Source organism: Lepidochelys olivacea (assembly GCF_965140295.1).
Source record: "Lepidochelys olivacea isolate rLepOli2 genome assembly, chromosome: 6".
NCBI lineage: Eukaryota > Metazoa > Chordata > Testudines > Cheloniidae > Lepidochelys > Lepidochelys olivacea.
In genome coordinates this window covers 117,080,163-117,102,689 of record NC_140416.1, presented here as the reverse complement: position 1 = coordinate 117,102,689, position 22,527 = coordinate 117,080,163, and the positions used below count along the sequence as shown (strand labels likewise).

At 43.9% G+C, this 22,527-nt stretch overlaps 1 protein-coding gene across 1 annotated transcript in view; it reads right to left on the bottom strand.

Annotated features, from left to right (window-relative positions):
• The window catches only part of RTN1 (reticulon 1), a 206,460-nt gene that overhangs the window by 124,283 nt on the left and 59,650 nt on the right, over positions 1–22,527 (bottom strand). The gene's annotated exons all lie outside the window — the stretch shown is intronic.

The following is a 22,527-nucleotide window of genomic DNA, read 5'->3' as shown; positions in this document are numbered from 1 at the left end:
CTTGAGAACTAAAACAAGGCTTAGCTGCTCTTTGCTCATTTACACCTTTTTTTTAAAAAAAATGTATCCACCTTCTCTTCTTTCCTGTTAGTTGCAATATTTCACAGCTGCCCTGTACTATGCAGGTTTACACATCTGGAAATGTATAGGGTACCACACACTGATACATTTTGCAAAGCTTCAGCAGCAGCTTAGCTTTCAAAAAAAGCTACTGTACAAACAACCTTGTCCATCTGCCTTCACCCAACCGACTCTCACTAGATCTGAACTGACAGAATGAAGATGTGCCCTCTTGGTAGTTCTTATGCTAAAAATGCCTGTAATTGCACCAGGGACTGAGCTCCTGCACAGTTTATACTGATTAAAATGTGGTGAGATTACAGCACTCTCTCAATTGTCTTTTGACGAATACAGGATCTGAAGAAGTAGTTAAGTTGCCCAAATCTGCCCCACCCCCTACATACCTGATAGCCTTTTGAATCAAATGCCAAATGAATAATGGGAGTTGCAGCTCTGCTGGAGAATAGCTTAACACAGATATCTCAACAGAAAGCAGAACCACCTGGAATGGCAAAGAGAGCACCACAGTGAATTGGGAACACATCTTGAGAGCTGAGTAGGACAAAAAGATGATCACAACAGTATTGCTGGATCCCCAGAATAGCAATATGGGGTGTGTTGAGAACTGTGTTAAAATTAATTCTCAGGGAGTTGCCTGGTCTCTCTAGCAGGCTAAAGAAGCCCTGTAGGGAAGTGTGTGTTCTGGGCCTTGAGCAATCAGTCTGGAAAGAGCCAGCCTACAGCAGCAAGTAGGGTGAGTTGCGCCTGCTTGCCTTAGGGAGCAGCCTGCTTTGTCCCCCTCTATTTTTGGTCCTTGTGTGTTAAGGTTCTGGGTTTTGAGAAATAAAGTCATGTTACATTGCAACCTTCTAGTGAGGGTATTTTATGTTTATATCTAACTTCTCTGTTTGTATGCTGTGAACTTAACACTCTGGTTCAGTGCTAAGGACCTGATCCTGGAAACACACATGTGGTTCACATTATGCATGTAAGGAGTCCCGTATAATTCAATGGACTGCCCATGCAAAGTTGGGAATGTGTATGAGTCTTTACAGGATGGGGACCTAATACTCTTCTATGTCTTACCATGACGTTGTTCTGGCAGCCATCCCCCAGGAGGTCACCCAAACGCTGTACAGGTCAGGAGTTAGTGAATGAAAACTTTAACAAAAGCATGTAAGGAACATTGCTTGGGGCTAAGGATTATTCATTTGTGGAATGGGTTTGAAACACAGCAAAGGCCCCCTGTGACTTCATCCCAGGCAAAACCAGCTTCAGTTAAGAGAGTCCCAGAAAAGGCCAAGGGGTGTAGGGTGACCCTATGCCAAAACACACACATGAAACTGCTGGTGGAGCTCCTCTCCCCTCCAGTGTCTTTTGTCTTAAAATACAAAGCTGCACTAATACGGAGCTCCTGAATATCCTGGGGAGAAAGGCACTAGCCCACTTAGGCAAAGTTAGCCGCGTTGCTGAAAGGGGACCTATGTTGGCGCATAGGTCTAAGTCATGCAACTCACCTGAATTTCACCTGCAATGGCTGCTGAAGGAGATGGCCATACTGTCTCGGGCTCAAATCGCCTTACACGGAGCAAGGGCGAAGAACCCAAGCATATTCCAGCTGCTCCCAGCAGTGGGCTAGCCGACTCAGCAGATTGAGCACTGGTTTTGGGGCCACTGCACTGTTGAAGGAGCTGCCTTTCAGATGAGATGTAAAACTAAAGTCCTGACCACTTACGATTTTAGAGGACCTGGGTAGCGGCATACTGACTGCTCACCTCCCCTTCGCTGTTTTAAGTAGATATACTACAGCACTCTTCACTTCCTGTCCCAAATGACCATATAGCATTACTATTGCCACATTACACTCCAGAAGGGGCTGCACTTCACTGTTGGTGAAGCCATTCTTGGGCCTGTAAAGGGCCGAACCTTTGCACTACTGGAGTCAATGGAAGTTTGGCCATTGGCTTCAATGTGACCATGATTTGGAAGTAGCTGGCCCCTTCAGGATCCCTGTGGGTGAAAGGTTTTATATACTTGGAAAAGATGATTATTTTCCTCTCCCAAAGCCTGGCTCCTTGTCTTCAGAGACAATTGGGCGGTCACTCGTCCCTGAGAACACTCTGTGCTAGCAGTTTTCATGTACATCACATAGAATAATAACATAAGGCACTTGTCCAAGGAAATCTACTTGAAGTGTGTATTTATCAACAACAGCGAACCTCTCCAGTATTAAACAGAGATGTAGGTCCAATAAAAGGGGGGGGGGGCGGAGAGCATGAAAAAAAGAATGTAGATTCCCTCTTTTTTTCTTCTTCTTTTTACAAAGGGTATTTAAATAAAACCCAAAAAGTCTGATTGTCTGTGCCACACTAAGATAACAAATATAAAAGATGTACCCAGATCTAACGATCAGATGGGAGTTGTTATATTCTGCTGTCTAAAATTCCCCTCATCATTTTAATAGTGTCATATTCACACCTGACTTCCCCTGGCAAGCCCAGGAGCAAGGTTCCAGTGGTCAGAAGCCTGCACCTGGGACTGCTACAGAGACACAAGGCAACCTTCTCTCCCCTTTACCCAGAGGAGTAAGGAGAAGACCTGCAAGAAGCGGGTGGTGCTGGCCAAAGGTGGGGTGTGGCCAGTGTTGTTCTGGATGCTTGGATTCAGTTAATCTCTGCAGCAACCCACACTGAAGAACCTCCTATATCCCCCTGGCAGAAATTTGTAACGCCCAAGTGGTGGTGGTAGAAACAGCAAATGCTTTTGAGATGAATCTCCCTGGGTGCCAGGGAGAAAACATTTGTACCTCCTTGAACTGACCTGGGGGAACTCTGGTTATTCTCTTGACTTCCTGTCCTAAACTCTTCTATAGCATTGCTCTATTTTCATAGCAGTTTCCTGCCATGTTTCAACCCCAGAGAGAGAGAGCTGTGTTTCATTGGCGGGTGAAGCACTGAAATCATACTACTATTTTATCTATCTGTGGGTTAGAAAGCACTGCTATCGAGGAGTGAGTTTCTAAAGGAACTGGGGATCTTTCTGCGATGAAAGGCACTATATTATCACCATTGTTAGAATGATTTTCCAGCATGGAGAGGGGGAAGCACTGAAAAGGGTCCAGAATGACTCTTTGTGTGAGACTTTATGTTTGAAATCATGCTGGAATGTAACTTGACATGTAGGATACTGTGGGAATGATTCATTGTCTCTGTATTCCATTTGTGATCATAGAATATCAGGATTGGAAGAGACCTCAGGAGGTCATCTAGTCCAACCCCCTACTCAAAGCAGGACAAATCCCCAAGTTTTGCCCCAGATCTCTAAATGGCCCCCTCAAGGATTGAATTCACAACCCTGGGTTTAGCAGGCCAATGCTCAAACCACTGAGCTATCCCTCCCTCACTGATGACACCTGACAAATAGCAAACACCAATGACACTGAAAATGCTGGTTGTCTGACAAGGAAGTGCCCTTTGAAAGGAGCTAAGCCAAGCTCCATTCCAAATGGAAGAAAAACATTTTCCCCTAAGAGTTCTCAGAGTGATTCATTCGTTTCTTTCCAGAATTCTGGAATAATCGATGACAATCAGGCTCAGTGCAGGACTTGGAGCCGACACTGTGTCATTGCCATGCTGCACTTAAAATGGAAGGCTCTGAGAAAGTCAGTGCGCTCTTGTTGAATTTTAGCCAAGCCACCCTTGGCCATCTGTTTGGGATTAAAACTAGAATGGAACAGAGCATTAATAAATGAACTGCAATTCATACCCTCCTTCACTTTGCAGCACTACAAACATTCCCAGCATTGAAATACATTTGGCAGCAGTAAATGATGAGGTTTAATATTAGGCTTACAAGAAGCATTAATCTTTAACATCACATTCCAGGGACATCTTCTTTTGTAGGGATAGTGCATGAACTAGAAAAATTATATAGACAACAGTATCTTTTTAAGATTAATTCTAGTCTTCATTTGCTTCAGCTGCTTAGATTGCCTCAGTGCGTCCTTTCAGAATTAAGGTCAGCTTCTGATACCCACAGCTATACTTATGATGGGTAATCTCTCTCCAATATTCCACTGTGAAAATCATTATTAAGTTCATGTGTCGTAAAACAAACATGATGAAATGGATGATGAATAAACAAAACCCACTGCAGAGAGTGGAGACGCAGGATGGTTTTCACAGGGATCTGTTTTTTCTAGGTCATTCGTGTCTGAGGTAAGGCAGATTTCTTTGTTTGGAAGTTTTCTAATGAATGATGTAGCTGCTGGGAAGATCCAAAACTCTAATCTGCAGGGAAAGAGTTTAGCGGCCTTACCATCACTGCCCCTGAGAAAACCTGCGGGGGGCAGGGTGGGGGGTAATCCACTTGGGCAAGCTCATGGAGTCCCAGAGCTCTTGCTTCATCAGGAAGGAAGGAGGAGTTCTGGGAGGAAAGAGTTATGGGTGAAACCTCTCAACCACACACAGCGTGAGGACCTAAGTGCCCATGGGAAATGACAGCCTCCATCACGGACACTCACGCAAACAAACTCCTCCATGTTCCCTCTTGGGCAAGTCCCTTCATATTGGCAGCACAGCTCCCTGAGGAGACGTGGCACCATTGACACATCCGGGCTTTGCATCCCTGCCGGCAGGAAAAACAAATCACTTAATGCTGCCCTGCTGGGTTCAGAAGAATGCATGTTGCAGAAAGGAGCTGCTGCCCCACGCTACCTCCCACCACTGCCCCGTCACAACATGCCCCCTCCAGATCCAGAAAGCCCCAGCTGTGTGGATTCAGAGGGGTGGGAACAGAGTACCACATTAGCTCCATTATCCTGGAATTTAGGGCCTGCTGTTCTCTGTTCCTTTGCTCCCCTTCATGCTGCAGAGAAAAGGGCAGCTCAGGGCCCTGCAGGCTGCTTGCTTTTTATATGTGTAGCTAACACCAAAGAGCATTGCTTGAAGGAAGCAGAGTGAGTCACTTCTCACAAACGGTTGCGCATAACAAGATGCCCAGCCCAAACTCAGCCCTAGATGGCACCATGAATAGGATCATGAAATGACTTTCTAATGTGGGGGCAAATTGCTGCTAGAAATCCAAATTATTATCGGAGTTCCTGGAATTAAATTCAGGGCATGGAATAAACTAAGCTGCCCCACCCAATGAGGACTCCACATTTGATTAACACGTGTTCAATTTCATCCGTATCTATAAATGAAAGACCTACTATATTTAGCATTGCAGTTTTGGCCTCGATCCTGGAAGCCACTTTGGAGACATGTAACTCCTTCACCAGGGCGTTGCACAGGTACCGTGTGGGGTGGGGTAAAATCAGGTCCGGCCCACAACATTTCGGCACCTGAGGTGGGGAGCTCAAATGACGCCCCAATGCCTGCTCGCTTGGGCCAAAACTTTGAAACTCTGGGTCCTAGTGGTGCCCCCCCATACTCTGGCACCTAAGGCAGCCGCCTCAGTTTGCCTCATGGTAAGGCCAGCCCTGGGTAAAATCAGCCCACACAGACCAGCAGGATTGCTAGGTTTGTAGCAAGGCATTCTCAGATTGTGGAATGAATCCAGACACAGAAGAGATGTCTCCAAACCAACAGTCTATTGTAATAGCGTAACTGCATCACTTGGTGTAGGCATTTTCACTCGACTTTCATTTCAATTCACAAACAATAAGCATTGTTTGCCATTGCAACATTTTAACCAGTGATGGGTGAAACTCAGACACTCTAGAGCAGTGGCTCTCAGCCTGTCTAGACTACTGTACCCCTTTCAGGAGTCTTATTTGTCTTGCGTACCCCCAAGTTTCACCTCACTTAAAAACTACTTGCTTACAAAATCAGACATAAAAATACAAACATGTCACAGCACACTATGACTGAACAATTGCTGACTTTCTCATGTTTACTATATAATTATAAATCAATTGGAATATAAATATTGTACTTACAGCACTATAAACAAGTCATTGTGTGTATGAAATTTTAGTTTGGACTGACTTCGCTAGTGCTTTTTATGTCACCTGTTGTAAAACTAGGCCAATATTTAGATGACTTGACATATCCCTAGGGATACGTACCTCTGGTTGGGAGCCACTGCTCTAGAGGCTTGTTAGCGATGAGCCCCAGAAAGTTTGGCTGGAGCTCTGGGCTAGGAGTCCCAGCTCTGCCACTGGCTTGCTATTACTTCCCCTCTTTGTGCTCAAGTTTCCTTATCAGTAAAATGGGTATGAGTCACCTGCTTTAGCCTTGGGATTCAGCAAAGTACTTAAGCATGTGTTTAACTTTAGGCATGTGAGTAGCTCCACTGAAACCAGTGAGACTTAAGCATGTTCTTTGCTGAATCAGGGCCTTTGAGAAATATAGTGAAAAGTATAATTAGCTGAAGTCTGTGAGGTCTTCCTTTCCCTCCCAAGTCTACTAAACTGTTTCCCTTTCTATCTCCCAGCCCTATTGGGGAAGCTCTCTCCGTTTATATCAGCTGTATGGCTATTCTCCCACCTGATGCTTCTTTCCTCACCTGGCCCCAATGAGCCCATCTACCATTAACAATATCTTGCCAAATCCATTGCAAGGTCTGGCATTTTTCTATCCTCAACTCTCTCCCGCTTTTAGGCTGCCCTGGGCCAGTGCATTCAGAGTCCCCTCTAGCCCAGGTGAGATCCAAGAACATAAGGTCCAAAGAGCGCATACAGCCAAACAGAGATTTCTAGACCTGCTGAGATGGTGTGGCATGCAGGATATCAGCTTGATGGCCTGTTAGATATTAGGCCATGTATATCTGAACCCATCAAAACCTTAAAGGTTTGACTCAGTGCATGGGTGAGTTCTTATTTTCCCGAATGAGCATGCCCAGGACTTAACTTCATTTACAATTTTTATGCAAATCATTTGAAGAAATCAATCAGTATTTTTCTGCAGCTTCCTCAATGGCTCAAATATGAGCATGTTCCACTATTAAACTTTCCACCTCAGAACACAGGGGTGCTGTTGATTACAGGAAGTTAGAGCTTTTTTGTCTGGGACCGAACATTACATATTAGCACATCCAAAACACAGAGAAGAATGCAAGATGCAGCCCCTAAAAAGTGCACACATAAGCTGCCAGGGCAAGTGCCGACCAGACACCAATGTGTCTAGAAGGTTCACCTCTGAATTTTTCACAGCTGACAAGAGGACTCAGCATCACAACTCCCATTGAAGTTATTGAGAGTTTTGTAGCTAAATCCACTGGTCGGCTTCGAAAGTCTCAGCTCAAGTCTTGTACATGTTGCAAGAAGAAGTGTATGGACTGGGCTAGGCAAAACCAAGTCATGGACCTCCTGCTTTCTGCTCTCCTACAGAAGAATCAAGAAAAGAGTGAATCAAGAACCAGCACCTTATAGATACCCAAAACACCACTGAAATGGTCCTTCTACGCATGAGAACGTAGATTTAAAAGCCAAAAGGGACCATTATGACTATCTAGCCTGACCTCCTGCATAACACAGGCCAGAGAATTTCATCCAGTAAACCTCTGTACCCAGCCCTGAACTTCTAAAAGATATGCTGTTGCTCAAACAGAAAGACATCCAGTTGGGATTTTAAAACTTCAAGAGATGGAGAATCCACCACTGCCCTAGGAAAGTTGGTCCAATTGCTAATTACCCTCACTGTTCAAACTCTGTACCTTGTTTCTAGTATGAATATGTTTATGTGAAGCTTCCAACCACTGGTTCTCATTGTGCCACTTTGTGCTAGACTGAAGCGCTGTCTGCTATCAGAAATCTTCTCCCCAAGTAGTTTTTTATAAACCATGATAGAGTCACCTCTTAACCTTCTCTTGGGTACGTGAAACAGATTTTGCTTTTTCAGCCCCTGACTGTCAGGCATGTTGTCCAGCCCTCAAATCATTCTTGTAGCTCTTTTCTGAACCTTTCCATTTTTTCAGCACCCATTTTGATGTGTGGACACTAGAATCAAGTAATTGTCTCACTGTTGCTGTATGCACAGGGAACACCTCCCTATTCCTACTTGATATTCCTCTCCTCATACACCCAATGATTGCATTAGCCCTGTTAGCTTCAACATCACACTGTGAGCTTGTGTTCAATTGATTATCTATTGTTATAGCTAAGCCCTATTCAGTATCACTGCATTCTAGGATACAGTCCCCCTTCTTCACCTGTGTTCCTAGATGTATGACCTTGCATTTGGCTGATTTGATATGCATGTTGTTGAAAGGATGCCACCTTACCAAGTGATCCAGGTCACGCTGTATAACTGATGTGTCCCACCATTATTTACCACTTCACCAATTTTTGTGTCATCTGCAAGTTTTACCAGTAATGATTTTATATTTTATTGCTGATGACTAATAAAGAGCTACAGATTATCACTGAGCCAAGAACAGATCTCTGCAGGACATCATTAGAAACACCTGCAAAGGATGACAATTCTGCATTTACAATTACTTTTTGAGATCTACCAGTGAACCAGTTTTTGATCCATTTAATATGGGCTGCATTGATTTTGTACAGTCCAATTTTTATTAATCAGAATGTCACACAGGACTAAGGTGCCTTATGGAAGTCTGAGCATAATATATCAAGTTACTTTTATCAACCAAACTTGTGACCTTAGAAAAAAAATAAGTTTCTTTGACAAGACCTATTTACAATCAACTCATGTTTATCGGCACTAATTATGCTACCATCCTTTAATTCTTTATTGATTTTGTCCCATATCATCTTTCCATGTTTTTACTTGGAAAGGATGTCTGGATAATGCCAGCTTATAGTAACCTGGGTCATCCTGTTTCTCCTTTATAATATTGTTATGACATTAGGTTTTTTCCCCAGTCCTCTGGAACTTCCCCAGTTTGTTCAGAGAGCTCCTTGGCCACTTCTTTTAATACTCTTGGGTGAAAGTTATCCAGTACTTCAGATTTAAAAAAACATTCACTTTAAATAGTTGGTGTTTAACATCCTCCCTAGTTATTGAGGGAACCAAGAGTATTTCATCAGCACTAATTAACATCTTGCTTCTTTCCAAATATAGAACAGAAATATTTATTGAATTCTTCAGCCTTCTCCGGATTAGGATAGAGATAAAGATGGCAAAATTGTCAAACACCAGAGGCGACTGCCATGGTTACATGCAGTCCGCTGTGTGTTGTTTCTTCAGAAACTTTAAATAATAAAGATGATGCTATGGTTGCTAATTTGGATGTTCCCCACTAGCCATACTACTTTCTACTCATATTACAAACTCGGCAAGATTTAATAGGACGCCAGGAGCACATTTTGTGCTGAGCCAATAGAGTGGGTTTTGGACCATTTTTTCACTCTATAGGATTTTTTGAAAAACAGCCCTGGATTTGTAAATGCTGCCTATTTGTGATTGGCCTGAAAGGCCATTTAAATTACTATGAGTCTTTCCCTTTACCTCACTGAGCTTCGGGTCAAGGGCTTGTTCCCTTATGGAAAAATCCTATAGAATTCATCAGGGATAACATCAATAGGATTCTATAGAAATCACTGTAAACACGTAATAGAGAATTACGTAATAGAGAATTATATTCCTGAATTCCATGGGCTGGTCTGAAAATTCTATAGACAGGTGAGCAATCTTTAGTCAGTTTTTGTAGGGCTTTTCCATACAGCAGATAAATAACTGTGGGTACCACCTGCAAGACAGCCACATCCGCCCGAGTCACAAACTGGTAGTTGATGTAATTGAGCCTCAGGAAGGCCAGCAGTGGATCAGTTTTACTTTCTATTCTAAGTGTAACACAGACACTCCATCTGCAGTACTGGGACTTGTCAGAAGAATTAGTCTGGCAAATGCATCTTCAGGGGGCCACCAAAGTCAGTGGCGATATTATAGGGAGAAAGGGGGAAAGAAAGAATAAATTGTGTACTCACGAAGTGAAAGAAATTAGAAACGAATGTGTTTTATAAAGCACTGCACAAAGCTGTAATGAATCATATGGCCCAAGCCAAATTTTCAGAAAGCAGCCTCTCTTTGTGTACGCGCAACTTTGTGCGCCTGGTCTTGCTGAGCACAGTTTCTTTATCTCTTGGTAGTGCTTGGAGGCCCAAACTGAAACTGGGGCCCTCTGTTCTTGGTGCTGTGCAGAATAAGAGAGCGCCCCTGTCCCAAAGAACTTGCAGTCTAAGAAGATAAGACAGACAGAGCAAGTGTTGTTATTCCCACATTACAGATGGGAAACTGAGGCACGGAAAGATGAAGTGACTTGCCCACAGTGAGTCTGTGGCACAGTTGGAAAATAAGCTCAGATCTCCTGCGTCCTAGTCCAGTGCCTCAACCTTGCAACCATCCTTGCTCATTGATGTACCTTCACTGGTATGTGCAAATGGTTGCATTCAGTATGAAAACTCAATTTGCAGGTACAAGTTCAGTACATGAGGAATTTGTACACTCCAACATCTGCATGTGCAAACAGTAGCGCTCAAAAACTGTGCGCATACAAGAAAGGGCTGAGGACCCTTTGAAAATAGAGTCATAGAGTTTAAGGCCAGACGGGACCACAGATCATCTCATCTGACCTTTTGAATATCACAGGCCATTAAACACCACTCAGCCGCTCCTGTAACAAGCCCAACAACCTGATCTGGACCGTTACAGCCCTAAGAAGACTAAACTGTTGTGTCTCACAAACAGAGAACAGGAAGGACTGAGGAGCACCAATGCAATGCAATACAATGTTGGCCTTAAAACTAAAACATCAGATAAGACATTAAGTGTAGCATACTCAAATACTAACATAAAGCAGCATCAGTAGAAAGGGGCTTCCCACACAGGGTTCAACAGTGATTAAAATAGAAACTACTTCTGAAAAAGAATTCTACTAATCTGACACATGGTAGAATAATAAAAATCTAGCTCTTATTTAGCACTTTTCATCGGTAGGCCAAAAACCCTGAAGTGCTCATAGTATCAAAGAGGTACCTGCCAGGAAAATGGTAAAAAAAAAAACAGAGGGGCAGGGGTGTGTCTGGAACATAGCTAGGTGCACTGTGTTTTGATTAGTGGAATATATATGTGTTTTACAGTCAAGGGCTTGATCCAAAGTCCATTGAAATCAATGGGCTTTGGATCAGGTCCCTAGGGACCATTTTCACTTCTACTGGAGTTATTTTGTGTGACCTAAAGGCACATTATGGTAATTTTTATGTTTTAGTGTTTGCCTTCCGTTGCCCTCCCATGCATAGGTGTTAAAAATGGTTGCTTTCTTTTACCAGCTCATTTGCAATATTTCTTTCTACATGCTGCGCTGCACACCTGGGTTTGTAACTATTTGTCCAAAATCGAAAACAGCTTTCTGAACAGACTTTGAGAATATTACCTTAATAAACCTCCTGTAACAGGCTGTTGGCTGTCCAATCCCAGCAGTGTATTGTCTATACAATGTTGTTTTAACACCACTGAGGATGCTCTATCATGAGTGGAGTTGGATGAGTAATGAATTTTGTTGGTTCACTGGCAGTTATGAAAAATGAAGAAGAAAACTGTGTCGAGCTGAACTGAAACCAAACTTTTGCAAAATTTGCAGCAAAATCTCAAAGTTTAAAATTTTGTTTCGGGTAAGAAAATGTTTAACTTACACAGAAATCAAAATGTTTCGTTTAGACGTTGAACATTTTAAAAATGGTTTTGAATTTTTTAAAAATAAAACTAAAGGAATTTTTGAAACATAAAGACATTCCAAGCCCCCACAGAAAAACATTTCAATTTTTCCCAGATTTTTGTTGGGGTGGGGGAAGTATGGGGGAGAGAAGAAAGGGAGGTCCTAAATGAGCAATTTGGTGACATCTACACACATTGGTGAAATTTGTCACCAAATCTGAATTTTTCACCAAAAAAACCTTTGGACAAGAATTTCACTCAGCTCTAATTATGTGAGCACCATTTGAGCATATTGACTGCACAGAAGGAAGTGCTTTTTAAATGCAATGCTGGGGCCGACCATGATCATACACCTGAAAATCAGGATACCAGTTGTGGCAGCAAATTCAGAGGCATCATGGTGCAGTCAAAAATGAAAAATCTTTGTTTAAAGGTTGTCTTTCTGGGATGTGCATATGTTTGTGTAACACAGTAACGGAGGACAGGAATTAATATTCTTTTAGCAGCAGCAGGTCCCTCAAATGACATGTACATATTCTTTTTAATTTAACTTGAAAATAATGAGCTGCACACTCATTTTCAGGATATCATAGCTACGCAGCAGCATATTAAAAGAAAAGGGGAAGAAGAACCATACATCCATTCCTTGAAGTGGTTGCTCCTTTGTAAGGAAAATTTGAACAATAATATCCTTGAACCAATGTCTGACAAATTACCAATATTAGAGCGACAAGGTGGGTTAGGTAACGTCTATCATTGGACCAACTTCTGCTGGAGAGGAAGACAGGTTTTCAAGCTTACACAGAGCTTTTCTTCAGGTCAGTGATCATTCTCCACTGGTTACATAAAATGAAGGGTTCCCATTCTGAATTAATATGATGGAGCATGACATTCCAAGCATGACAGAGATTATGCATATAAAGGGAAAGGAAAACATGGTGGCAGATGCCCTATCCGGGACAGGAAGTTCTAACCTATTGTCTCCATTTCAGCCAGTGGCTACCCCTACTGAAGCTTTTTAAGGAGGAGAGGTATGACATTAAGAACAACCCAAAGGCAGAGTGCCAGGGCAACCTTGATATCTGGTAATGAATTTCAATTGGCTTAACCAATTCAAGCGTACCCCAATTCTTTAATGTTATGAAACGTATCTGAAAAGTGTCGTGCAAGGTGCCAATGAAAAGCTCTGACTCACTCGTCATAAATATCATTGTGTAATTAGGTGAAAGCAACTGATGTCAAGTCATGGACATAAACTGAAAATATGATTCTTAAAATGTGTTTGCCAGCCAAGCAGGAGTTACCCCACCCTAGACAAAGGAATGTGCTTTCCCCACCTGGGAGTTACTTTCAAAGCACTTTGAAAGACAATGAGAATGTACACTGCATAAACAGACCCATCAGGCTAACAAGGGGTGGAGGCATACACCACGCTATCATGGCAGAGGGAGGAGATTGACAGTCACATGTCTAATGTTCACTTAAATGCACTGGAGGGAGGGGAGAAGGAATTAAATAATTTGCATTTGAGCAGACAAATCCATGGGGAGAAAGCAGCAGTGGATCACTTCCTTCACAACACACTCCATGTTGCCTGCCTCACATCTGGAAATGGACTTTCAGCTGGAGATATCTCTCAGAATAATCCATTTCAGTGGTTCGTTGGACTATAAATGAGAGGGGCAAAGAAACCCAAGTGATTTATCTTTCACCTAAGAAGACAAAAGGTACCAGCCCTTTGACTATGGGGGATGGATCCTGACCCAGGGGTTCGGTCAGCCATCTTGCTGGAAACGAGTTGAGGATTTTAACTTGAACTAAGTCTAGATTGTTAATTTTAGTTACTAAAAAGCATTTGCTCCCTCTTTCTCTTGTAATCATTTCTGAGTTGACTCCCTATACTTGTACTCACTTGCAGCTTCTTTGGAATTAAATGAACTTGCTTTATTTTTAAATCTAAACCAATCCAGTGCTGTGTTTGAACTGAACTGTTCGGGAACTCCAGTTAAAGTAACAAAAACTGTTGGATATTGATTCTTTAGAGGAGCAACGACTAGGCGGGACATTTCAGGGCACACATTTTTGTGGAAATTTGGAGCTGAGTAGGGTGTGGAGTCACCGTACCAGTTGGCCGAAGAAGACCTCTGCATAACCTCACCAAGAGAAGTTGGTCCATAGAATCATAGAATATCAAGGCTGGAAGGGACCTCAGGAGGTCATCTAGTCCAACCCCTGCTCAAAGCAGGGCCAATCCCCAACTAAATCATCCCAGCCAGGGCTCTGTCAAGCCTGACCTTAAAAACCTCTAAGGAAGGAGATTCCACCATCTCCCTAGGTAACCCATTCCATTGCTTCACCACCCTCCTAGTGAAAAAGCTTTTCCTAATATCTAACCTAAACCTCCCCCACTGCAACTTGAGACCATTACTCCTTGTTCTGCCATCTGCTACCACTGAGAACAGTCTAGATTCATCCTCTTTGGAACCCCCTTTCAGGTAGTTGAAAGCAGCTATTAAATCCCCCCTCATTCTTCTCTTCCGCAGACTACACAATCCCAGTTCCCTCAGCCTCTCTTCATAAGTCATGTGTTCCCGTCCCCTAATCATTTTTGTTGCCCTCTGCTGGACGCTTTCCAATTTTTTCACATCCTTCTTGTAGCGTGGGGCCCAAAACTGGACACAGTACTCCAGATGAGGCCTCACCAATGTCGAATAGAAGGGAATGATCACGTCCCTTAATCTGCTGGCAGTGCCCCTACTTATACAGCCCAAAATGCCATTGGCCTTCTTGGTAACAAGGGCACACTGTTGACTCATACCCAGCTTCTCATCCACTGTAACCCCTAAGTCCTTTTCTGCAGAACTGCTGCCCATTCGGTCCCTAGTCTGTAGCGGTGCACGGGATTCTTCTGTCCTAAGTGCAGGACTCTGCACTAGTCCTTGTTGAACCTCATCAGATTTCTTTTGCAATCCTCTAATTTGTCTAGGGCCCTCTGTATCCTATCCCTACCCTCCAGTGTATCTACCTCTTCCCAGTTTAGTGTCATCTGCAAACTTGCTGAGGGTGCAATCCATGCCATCCTCCAGATCATTAATGAAGATATTGAACAAAACCAGCCCCAGGACCAACCCTTGGGGCACTCCGTTTGATACCGGCTGCCAACTAGACATGGAGCCATTGATCGCTACCCATTGAGCCTGACAATCTAGCCAGCCTTCTATCCACCTTATAGTCCATTCATCCAGCCCATACTTCTTTAACTTGCTGGCAAGAATACTGTGGGAGACAGTGTCAAAAGCTTTACTAAAGTCAAGGAATAACATGTCCACTGCTTTCCCCTCATCCACAGAGCCAGTTATCTCGTCATAGATAAAAGATCCAATAAAAGATATTACCTCACCCACCTTGTCTCTCCAGTATCCTGGGACCAACACGGCTACAACACTGCATAAGTGCAAATGTTTGTTTGAGTGGATTCAGTCCAATCTCATCTCTGTTAATATGACTTTTGGTGATTAGAAGCTAAAAGTAACATGCACAATAACCTGCAGAGAAAGAGACCATTTACTGTGTTGGTTTTTGGATGAATTATTTGCACACAATGAGGAATTGAACAAAATGAATTTTGTGCTTTTGCTTATTACTAAAGTCAAACTTCTCCTGTCATTCTTGCAGGTCAGATCTAGATACTTCTAGAGAGAAGGATTCTTCTCTTTCTACTTGGGACACATAGGAGAAACAGAATGTCTGTTCTGAGATCCAGCCACACAGAGCTGAGAGACCCTTCCCGTATGCAGTTGTAAATTTCGTCCTGTCTTTATTCTCTACACAGCTTCCTTGCTATTGTTCGTCTATCACCAGAGTTCAGGCAAGCTTCCGAGTAGATTGTTTTAGCCGTTTGCCCTCCAAAGGAACATCACTAGTTAAAAAAAATCAAAATACTTCCTGTTAAAACGAGTAGGGGAAAACCCTTACAATACTCAAGTAATTCTTACTCAGGAGAGTAGCCCATTAATTTTAATGAGACTATTTGTGTAAATCTTGATCTTGCTCCCCTTGAATGCAATAGGAGTTTTGCTACTGACCTCAGTTGGAGTAGGATCTGGGCTTAAGGAAGGACTGTTCATGTGAGACATGGTTGTCAGGACTGGGCCTTAGGTTAGTGATAGATCCCCTGGAGAGAGCCATAACAATTGGTAGCCAGAAAAGAGAACCAAGGATTAGGTCAAGGTGCTCAGATACTACAGTGACTACAGCCATCACTGTACCTAGATACATAGGACTGCAGAGGCATGGAGATTGAACTACCCTCTCAGCTGGGATGATTTAGTTGGGGATTGGTCCTGCTTTGAGCAGGGGTTGGACTAAATGACCTCCTGAGGTCCCTTCCAACCCTGATATTCTATAATCACTGGAGATGGTTCTAGCTTTGCACAGGGCAGCGTGGGGAAAGATTGCACTACTTCTGCCAGTGGGACAGCATTTCTATGGATAAATACAGGACTTCAGTGTCCAGAGCTGACACTTTTGCACTTTTCACCGGCACTCAATTAACACCCACTGGGCCAGATCACCGGCTGGTGGAGATCAGTGTAGGTTCACAGATTTCAAGGCCAGAAGAGACCATCTAATCTGACCTCCTGTATCAAACAGACCGGAGAATTTCACCAAGTGATTCCTGCATCAAACCCATAACTTCTGGTGGAACTAGAACATGTCTTTGAGAAAGACTCTATTTTAAAGGCGATGGAGCGACGTTGATTGACACCAGCTGAGGATCTGGGTCAAAACATTTTTTTTTTAAAAAAGAATACCTTTTAGAAAATGAGAAATAATTTACTTAGGACTTGACTCCAACAGGGAATTCTGTGACTAAGCAGCACAAGATCAGGAACTCAGCTACATTTGAAAATCACTTTGTTCTCGTTCCATTTTACCATCGATTAAAACGATTTACTATTCAGTTTTCAAAGCAAAGACAACTAAATATGGTGTTGAATTAAGTGCTTTACAGGCATGGTGCCAAGAATAAGTTAATGAGCATAGTACCAGGGCCGGCCGTAAGGAAAATGGTGCCCTGGGCGAACTTTCTTAGGCACCCTTTAAGTACTGCTCCCCAAGCAGCAGGTTTCCATTCAGCAGGAGAGCAGCAGCAGGTGGAGTATTGGCGGCGTGGCAGGTGTCAGCTGCCGGGAGGGTAGAGGGGAGGCATGTGAGTACCTCGCTCCCGCCCTATAGACCTCTTTATCCCCCCCCAGCCCGCTGCCCAGCAAGGCAAAGCCCTGCCGCAGCCTCTTGACCATGGCGCCCACCCCATCCCCAAACATGTCACCCACCCATAAGGCCGGCCCTGAATAGTATTGAGAATGAGTCATACAGCATTGCCACTGAAGGTAAAAGCTATTTTCTGACGAATAACACACTACGCTACAAAGGGCTAATTTTTTTAATCAATACAAACATTCACTTTACTGTACTGCAAGATATATTCTAATTTTTATGCTAGGCTTTAAATATTACATGGAAACAGAATTTTTCATCCCATTCCTTTTTAACTGAGAAAAGTATTTTTTCCAGGCCCGTAACTGGAGTTTAACTTCTCAAGTGTTTTGTTTTGAGAATGTGGAAGTTGACCTCAAAAATAAATAATTCACTGATCACAATAGAGAATAGTTTGGATTACCAAAATTTTACCTAACAATAAATATTAATGACGCAGAGCTATTAAGGTGTCACCTTTAATTAATTGCAGATTGTCTGTTTCCGCTCAGTATAATGTACCACCATTTCCAAATGGATGTCTATTTCTTTTCTGATTCTTCTTTATTTCCATAATTATTCCAAATCCCAGTAGCGCCTCTCAAACAAAAATTAAATAAAATCACTTCCTCTACTGTCACTTGCTAGAAACAGCTCACTAAGGTAAATGCAGGTCATCCTGACTTATTCCCAACGCACTGGCTCAAATACCAGAGGAATGTCTGCTTGTCAGTGCTGACACAGTAGAGACAAAGGGCTGTTTGTTTGAGACAAGATACATGCTACTTAGTGCCCTGGGCATGCGTTGAAGAGGTAATGAATGCATGCTCTGGGTAGATGAAGCTACTTATCGCTTGCAGGCTCACTCTTTCCAACTGCAGAGATTCAGTAAGCAGTTGTCTGCCTCGCTTTGCTGAAGAGACCAATCAAACCATAAACACTTTTGCTGAAGAAAATTAAATTCTGATTTATCTTCTGGGGATTAAGTAATTATTTTTTTTTTTTTTACTAAAGAGCTTTATCATAATGTGAAAGTACACTCTACCCCTCACCCCTTTACCCATCCACTAGCATTTCACCTCCATTTGCATTTAGGAGACAGACACTTATTTCAGATCTTAAAGCTACAAGGCCAGATCTTCAGCTGACATAAATCAGCATAGATCCATTGAAGTCCATGAAGCTACTTGGATTAACACCAGCTGCGGATCTGGCCCGGTGACCTCAAATACTAAAAGCTGGAATAACTATATGCCTGATTTCTTGCTCCTAGGAATAGCCTTAGCTGTCTGTAAAGCTCAGCTCGTATGTGCGGCGAACACTTTGAAAAGCCACCCACAGTGGTCACACTTACCATGTTAGCTGTGGTAGTTCCCATTCCAAGTACAGAAAACACCACAACTACGATTGAGGTAAACACAGCTGTGCAGCACACGTTCAGTGTGTAGCAGCAGGCACTGTGGGCTTGTTGTGTCTTTGCTCTCTACACAACATTAAGAATGTGCGGACCCTCCCGGCCATGACTGTTTCTAAATAACTCTGTTTCCTAATGATATGCACATATTCAAGGCCCAGCTACACACACACACACACACACACACACACACACACACACTGCTGCTCTGTTAGGCTCTGGTGGCTTCTGCAACAGAAGACAAGGAGGCCTACAAGAGAGGTCCCAAACGATTTAAAGGAATAGTGCCATAACCTATATACTTCTGTATGCTAAGCAGCAGCGGATTCCTTCACCCATTAAAACACGGTGGTGGTCTATTGCCCCCTAAAAACATACAACTCTCTCATGAGCATTAATGGGAGTCACTTAGTCATCACAAGGGAAGAGTATGGACCTGTCATAAATATAAAGGGAAGGGTAAACCCCTTTGAAATCCCTCCTGGCCAGGGGAAAGCTCCTCTCACCTGTAAAGGGTTAAGAAGCTAAAGGTAACCTCGCTGGCACCTGACCAAAATGACCAATGAGGAGACAAGATACTTTCAAAAGCTGGGAGGAGGGAGAGAAACAAAGGGTCTGTGTCTGTCTGTATGCTGGTTTCTGCCAGGGATAGACCAGGAATGGAGCCTTAGAACTTTTAGTAAGTAATCTAGCTAGGTATGTGTTAGATTATGATTTCTTTAAATGGCTGAGAAAAGAATTGTGCTGAATAGAATAACTATTTCTGTCTGTGTATCTTTTTTGTAACTTAAGGTTTTGCCTAGAGGGGTTCTCTATGTTTTGGAATCTAATTACCCTGTAAGATATCTACCATCCTGATTTTACAGGGGGGATTTCTTTATTTCTATTTACTTCTATTTTTTATTAAAAGTCTTCTTGTAAACACTGAATGCTTTTTCATTGTTCTCAGATCCAAGGGTTTGGGCCTGTGGTCACCTATGCAAATTGGTGAGGCTTTTTATCCAACATTTCCCAGAAAAGGGGGGGTGCAAGTGTTGGGAGGATTGTTCATTGTTCTTAAGATCCAAGGGTCTGGGTCTGTAGTCACCTAGGCAAATTGGTGAGGCTTTTTACCAAACTTTGTCCAGGAAGTGGGGTGCAAGGTTTTGGGAAGTATTTTGGGGGGAAGGACGCGTCCAAACAGCTCTTCCCCAGTAACCAGTATTAGTTTGGTGGTGGTAGCGGCCAGTCCAAGGATAACGGGTGTAATATTTTGTACCTTGGGGAAGTTTTGACCTAAGCTGGTAAAGATAAGCTTAGGAGGTTTTTCATGCAGGTCCCCACATCTGTACCCTAGAGTTCAGAGTGGGGGAGGAACCTTGACATGGTGGCATAGTGGTGGGATTAACCTGAAATCATTTTGAGATCCAGTTGAGATTTTTTGAACTAGAAATACAGATTTTAAAAAGGAATTTTTTTTCCTTTGGAAAGAAAGTCCAGAAAGCAGTTGAAACTGAAAGCAGTTTGTTTTTCTCTGCTTTGGGGCCAAGCAGAGACAAAAGGGGATTATCTTGTGAATTGCAGGTTTTCTTTGCCTGGAGGCAGGGTACTTAACTCCTGCAGGGAAATTCACAGTCTTCCAACCCAGAGGTTTTTTTTTTCTTTTCTTCCTAAAAGTAAATAGGGGGTGTGTGTTCTACCCATTTGCTTTTTCTTTGGGCTGGGTAAGCAGGTTTCCAAGTAGTTGGAGGTTTTTTGCTTTGATTTGGGCCCAGAGCAGAGACAAGGGAATTGTCTTTTTCTGTAGGCTGACAGTCACTATCAGAGAATAGGTATTCTATTCCAGCACAGCAAAATTTTACAGCCACATTTTGTTTGTTTATTTCTAAACCTCGGGTGTAAAGTTAGTTAAAAACAGAGAGGTTAGAATGACCAAATCCTCAGCTCGACTCCAGCTGGAATTAGCCAAATTTCAGACTGAGGAAAAACAAAGGGAACATGAAAGACAGATAGAACTCATGCGGCTGGAGAAGGAGGTACAGGAGGCTGCCCACAAGAGGGAAATGGAGGCAAGGAAGCATGTGGAGGAGATGGAGAGGATAAAGGCCCAGCAGAATATACCAACAAACCCTAGCAATCCTTCTCCAGGTACCACTTCCCATCCCAGAAAGTTCCCCACCTACAAGGCAGGTGATGATACTGAGGCCTTCTTAGAAAACTTCGAAAGGGCCTGCCTTGGGTACAACATCTCTACTGACCAATACATGGTAGAGCTGAGGCCGCAGCTCAGTGGACCCTTAGCTGAGGTGGCAGCTGAAATGCCTAAAGAACACATGAACAAGTATGAACTGTTTAAATCCAAGGCGAGAGTCAGAATGGGGATAACACCCGAGCAGTCTCGTCGGAGGTTCAGAGCCCTAAGGTGGAAACCAGACATGTCATTTACCCGACATGCCTACCACATTGTGAAACATTGGGATGCCTGGATATCAGGAGCAAGTGTTGACTCTCCAGTAAATTTGCCCTTCCTAATGCAAATGGAACAATTCTTAGAGGGTGTTCCTGAGGAAATAGAAAGATACATCCTAGATGGGAAACCCAAAACTGTAATCGAGGCAGGAGAGATTGGAGCCAGATGGGTGGAGGTGGCAGAGAAGAAGAAAACTGGTCGCAGTTGGAGCGGAGACCAGAAGGGACCACCCCAGACCACACCCTATTACCGGGGGCCGCCCAAAGCCCCACCTACCTCCCAAAGAACCCTCCAGACCCCTTATCGTCCCACCACCCCGTTCTCCAGCAACCCACCTCGCCCCAGTGACCCGTCAGCTGGACGATGTTTTAAATGTAACGAGCTGGGGCATGTAAAGGCCAACTGCCCCAAGAACCCCAACAGATTACAGTTCATTGCACCGGAATCACACCAGAGGTCCACAGGCCCAGATACCCTTGGAGCGGAGGGAAACTGTGAGTGTGGGCGGGAAGAAGGTCACCGCGTGGAGGGACACCGAAGCACAAGTGTCAGCTATCCATGCTTCCTTAGTGGACCCCAATTTAATCAACCCAGAGATCCAAGTGACGATTCAACCCTTCAAGTCCAACTCTTTCAATTTGCCTACAGCCAAGTTGCCTGTCCAGTACAAGGGCTGGTCAGGAATGTGGACTTTTGCAGTCTATGATGATTATCCCATCCCCATGCTGTTGGGGGAAGACTTGGCCAAGCATGTGAAGCAGGCCAAGAGGGCGGGAACGGTCACCCGCAGCCAGGCTAAACAAGCCGTGAGGCCTAGCTCTGTTCCGGAAACTTCTATCAGGGCCCGGTCAGAGGTGATGGACCCGGACCCCAGGCCAATGTCTGCAACAGCAGTAGTGGATCCAGTCCCAGAGACCCAGACGGAACCAGTCCCAGAACCGGAACCAGCCGAACAACCAACACCAGACCCCGTGTCAGCACTGAATCCAGTACTTGCAACCTCAACACCAGAGGGCCCCACTGAACCTGAACTGGCAGCAGCCGATAACCCTACCCAAGAGGCTCAGCCGGAGCCTGAATCCCAACATAGTGCACCAGCGGAGAGCGGTTCACAGGCAACAGAAACAGCTCCATCCTCTATATTGCTTCCAGAGGGACCAAGCCTAGGTCCACAATCCAATGAGGAACTGATGTCTCCAGCATCAAGGGAACAGTTCCAGACCGAACAGGAAGCAGATGAAAGCCTCCAGAGAGCTTGGACGGCGGCACGGAGCAACCCACCGCCTCTCAGCTCTTCTAATCGATCCAGGATTGTTGTAGAAAGAGGACTTTTATACAAGGAAACTCTTTCTGGTGGACACCAGGAAGACTGGCATCCTCAGAGACAGTTGGTAGTTCCAACTAAATACCAGGCCAAGCTCTTGAGCTTAGCCCACGATCACCCTAGTGGCCATGCTGGGGTGAACAGGACCAAAGACCGTTTGGGGGGGTCATTCCACTGGGAGGGAATGGGCAAGGATGTTTCTACCTATGTCCAGTCTTGTGAGGTGTGCCAAAGAGTGGGAAAACCCCAAGACCAGGTCAAAGCCCCTCTCCAGCCACTCCCCATCATTGAAGTTCCATTTCAGCGAGTAGCTGTGGATATTCTGGGTCCTTTTCCGAAAAAGACACCCAGAGGAAAGCAGTACATACTGACTTTCATGGATTTTGCCACCCGATGGCCG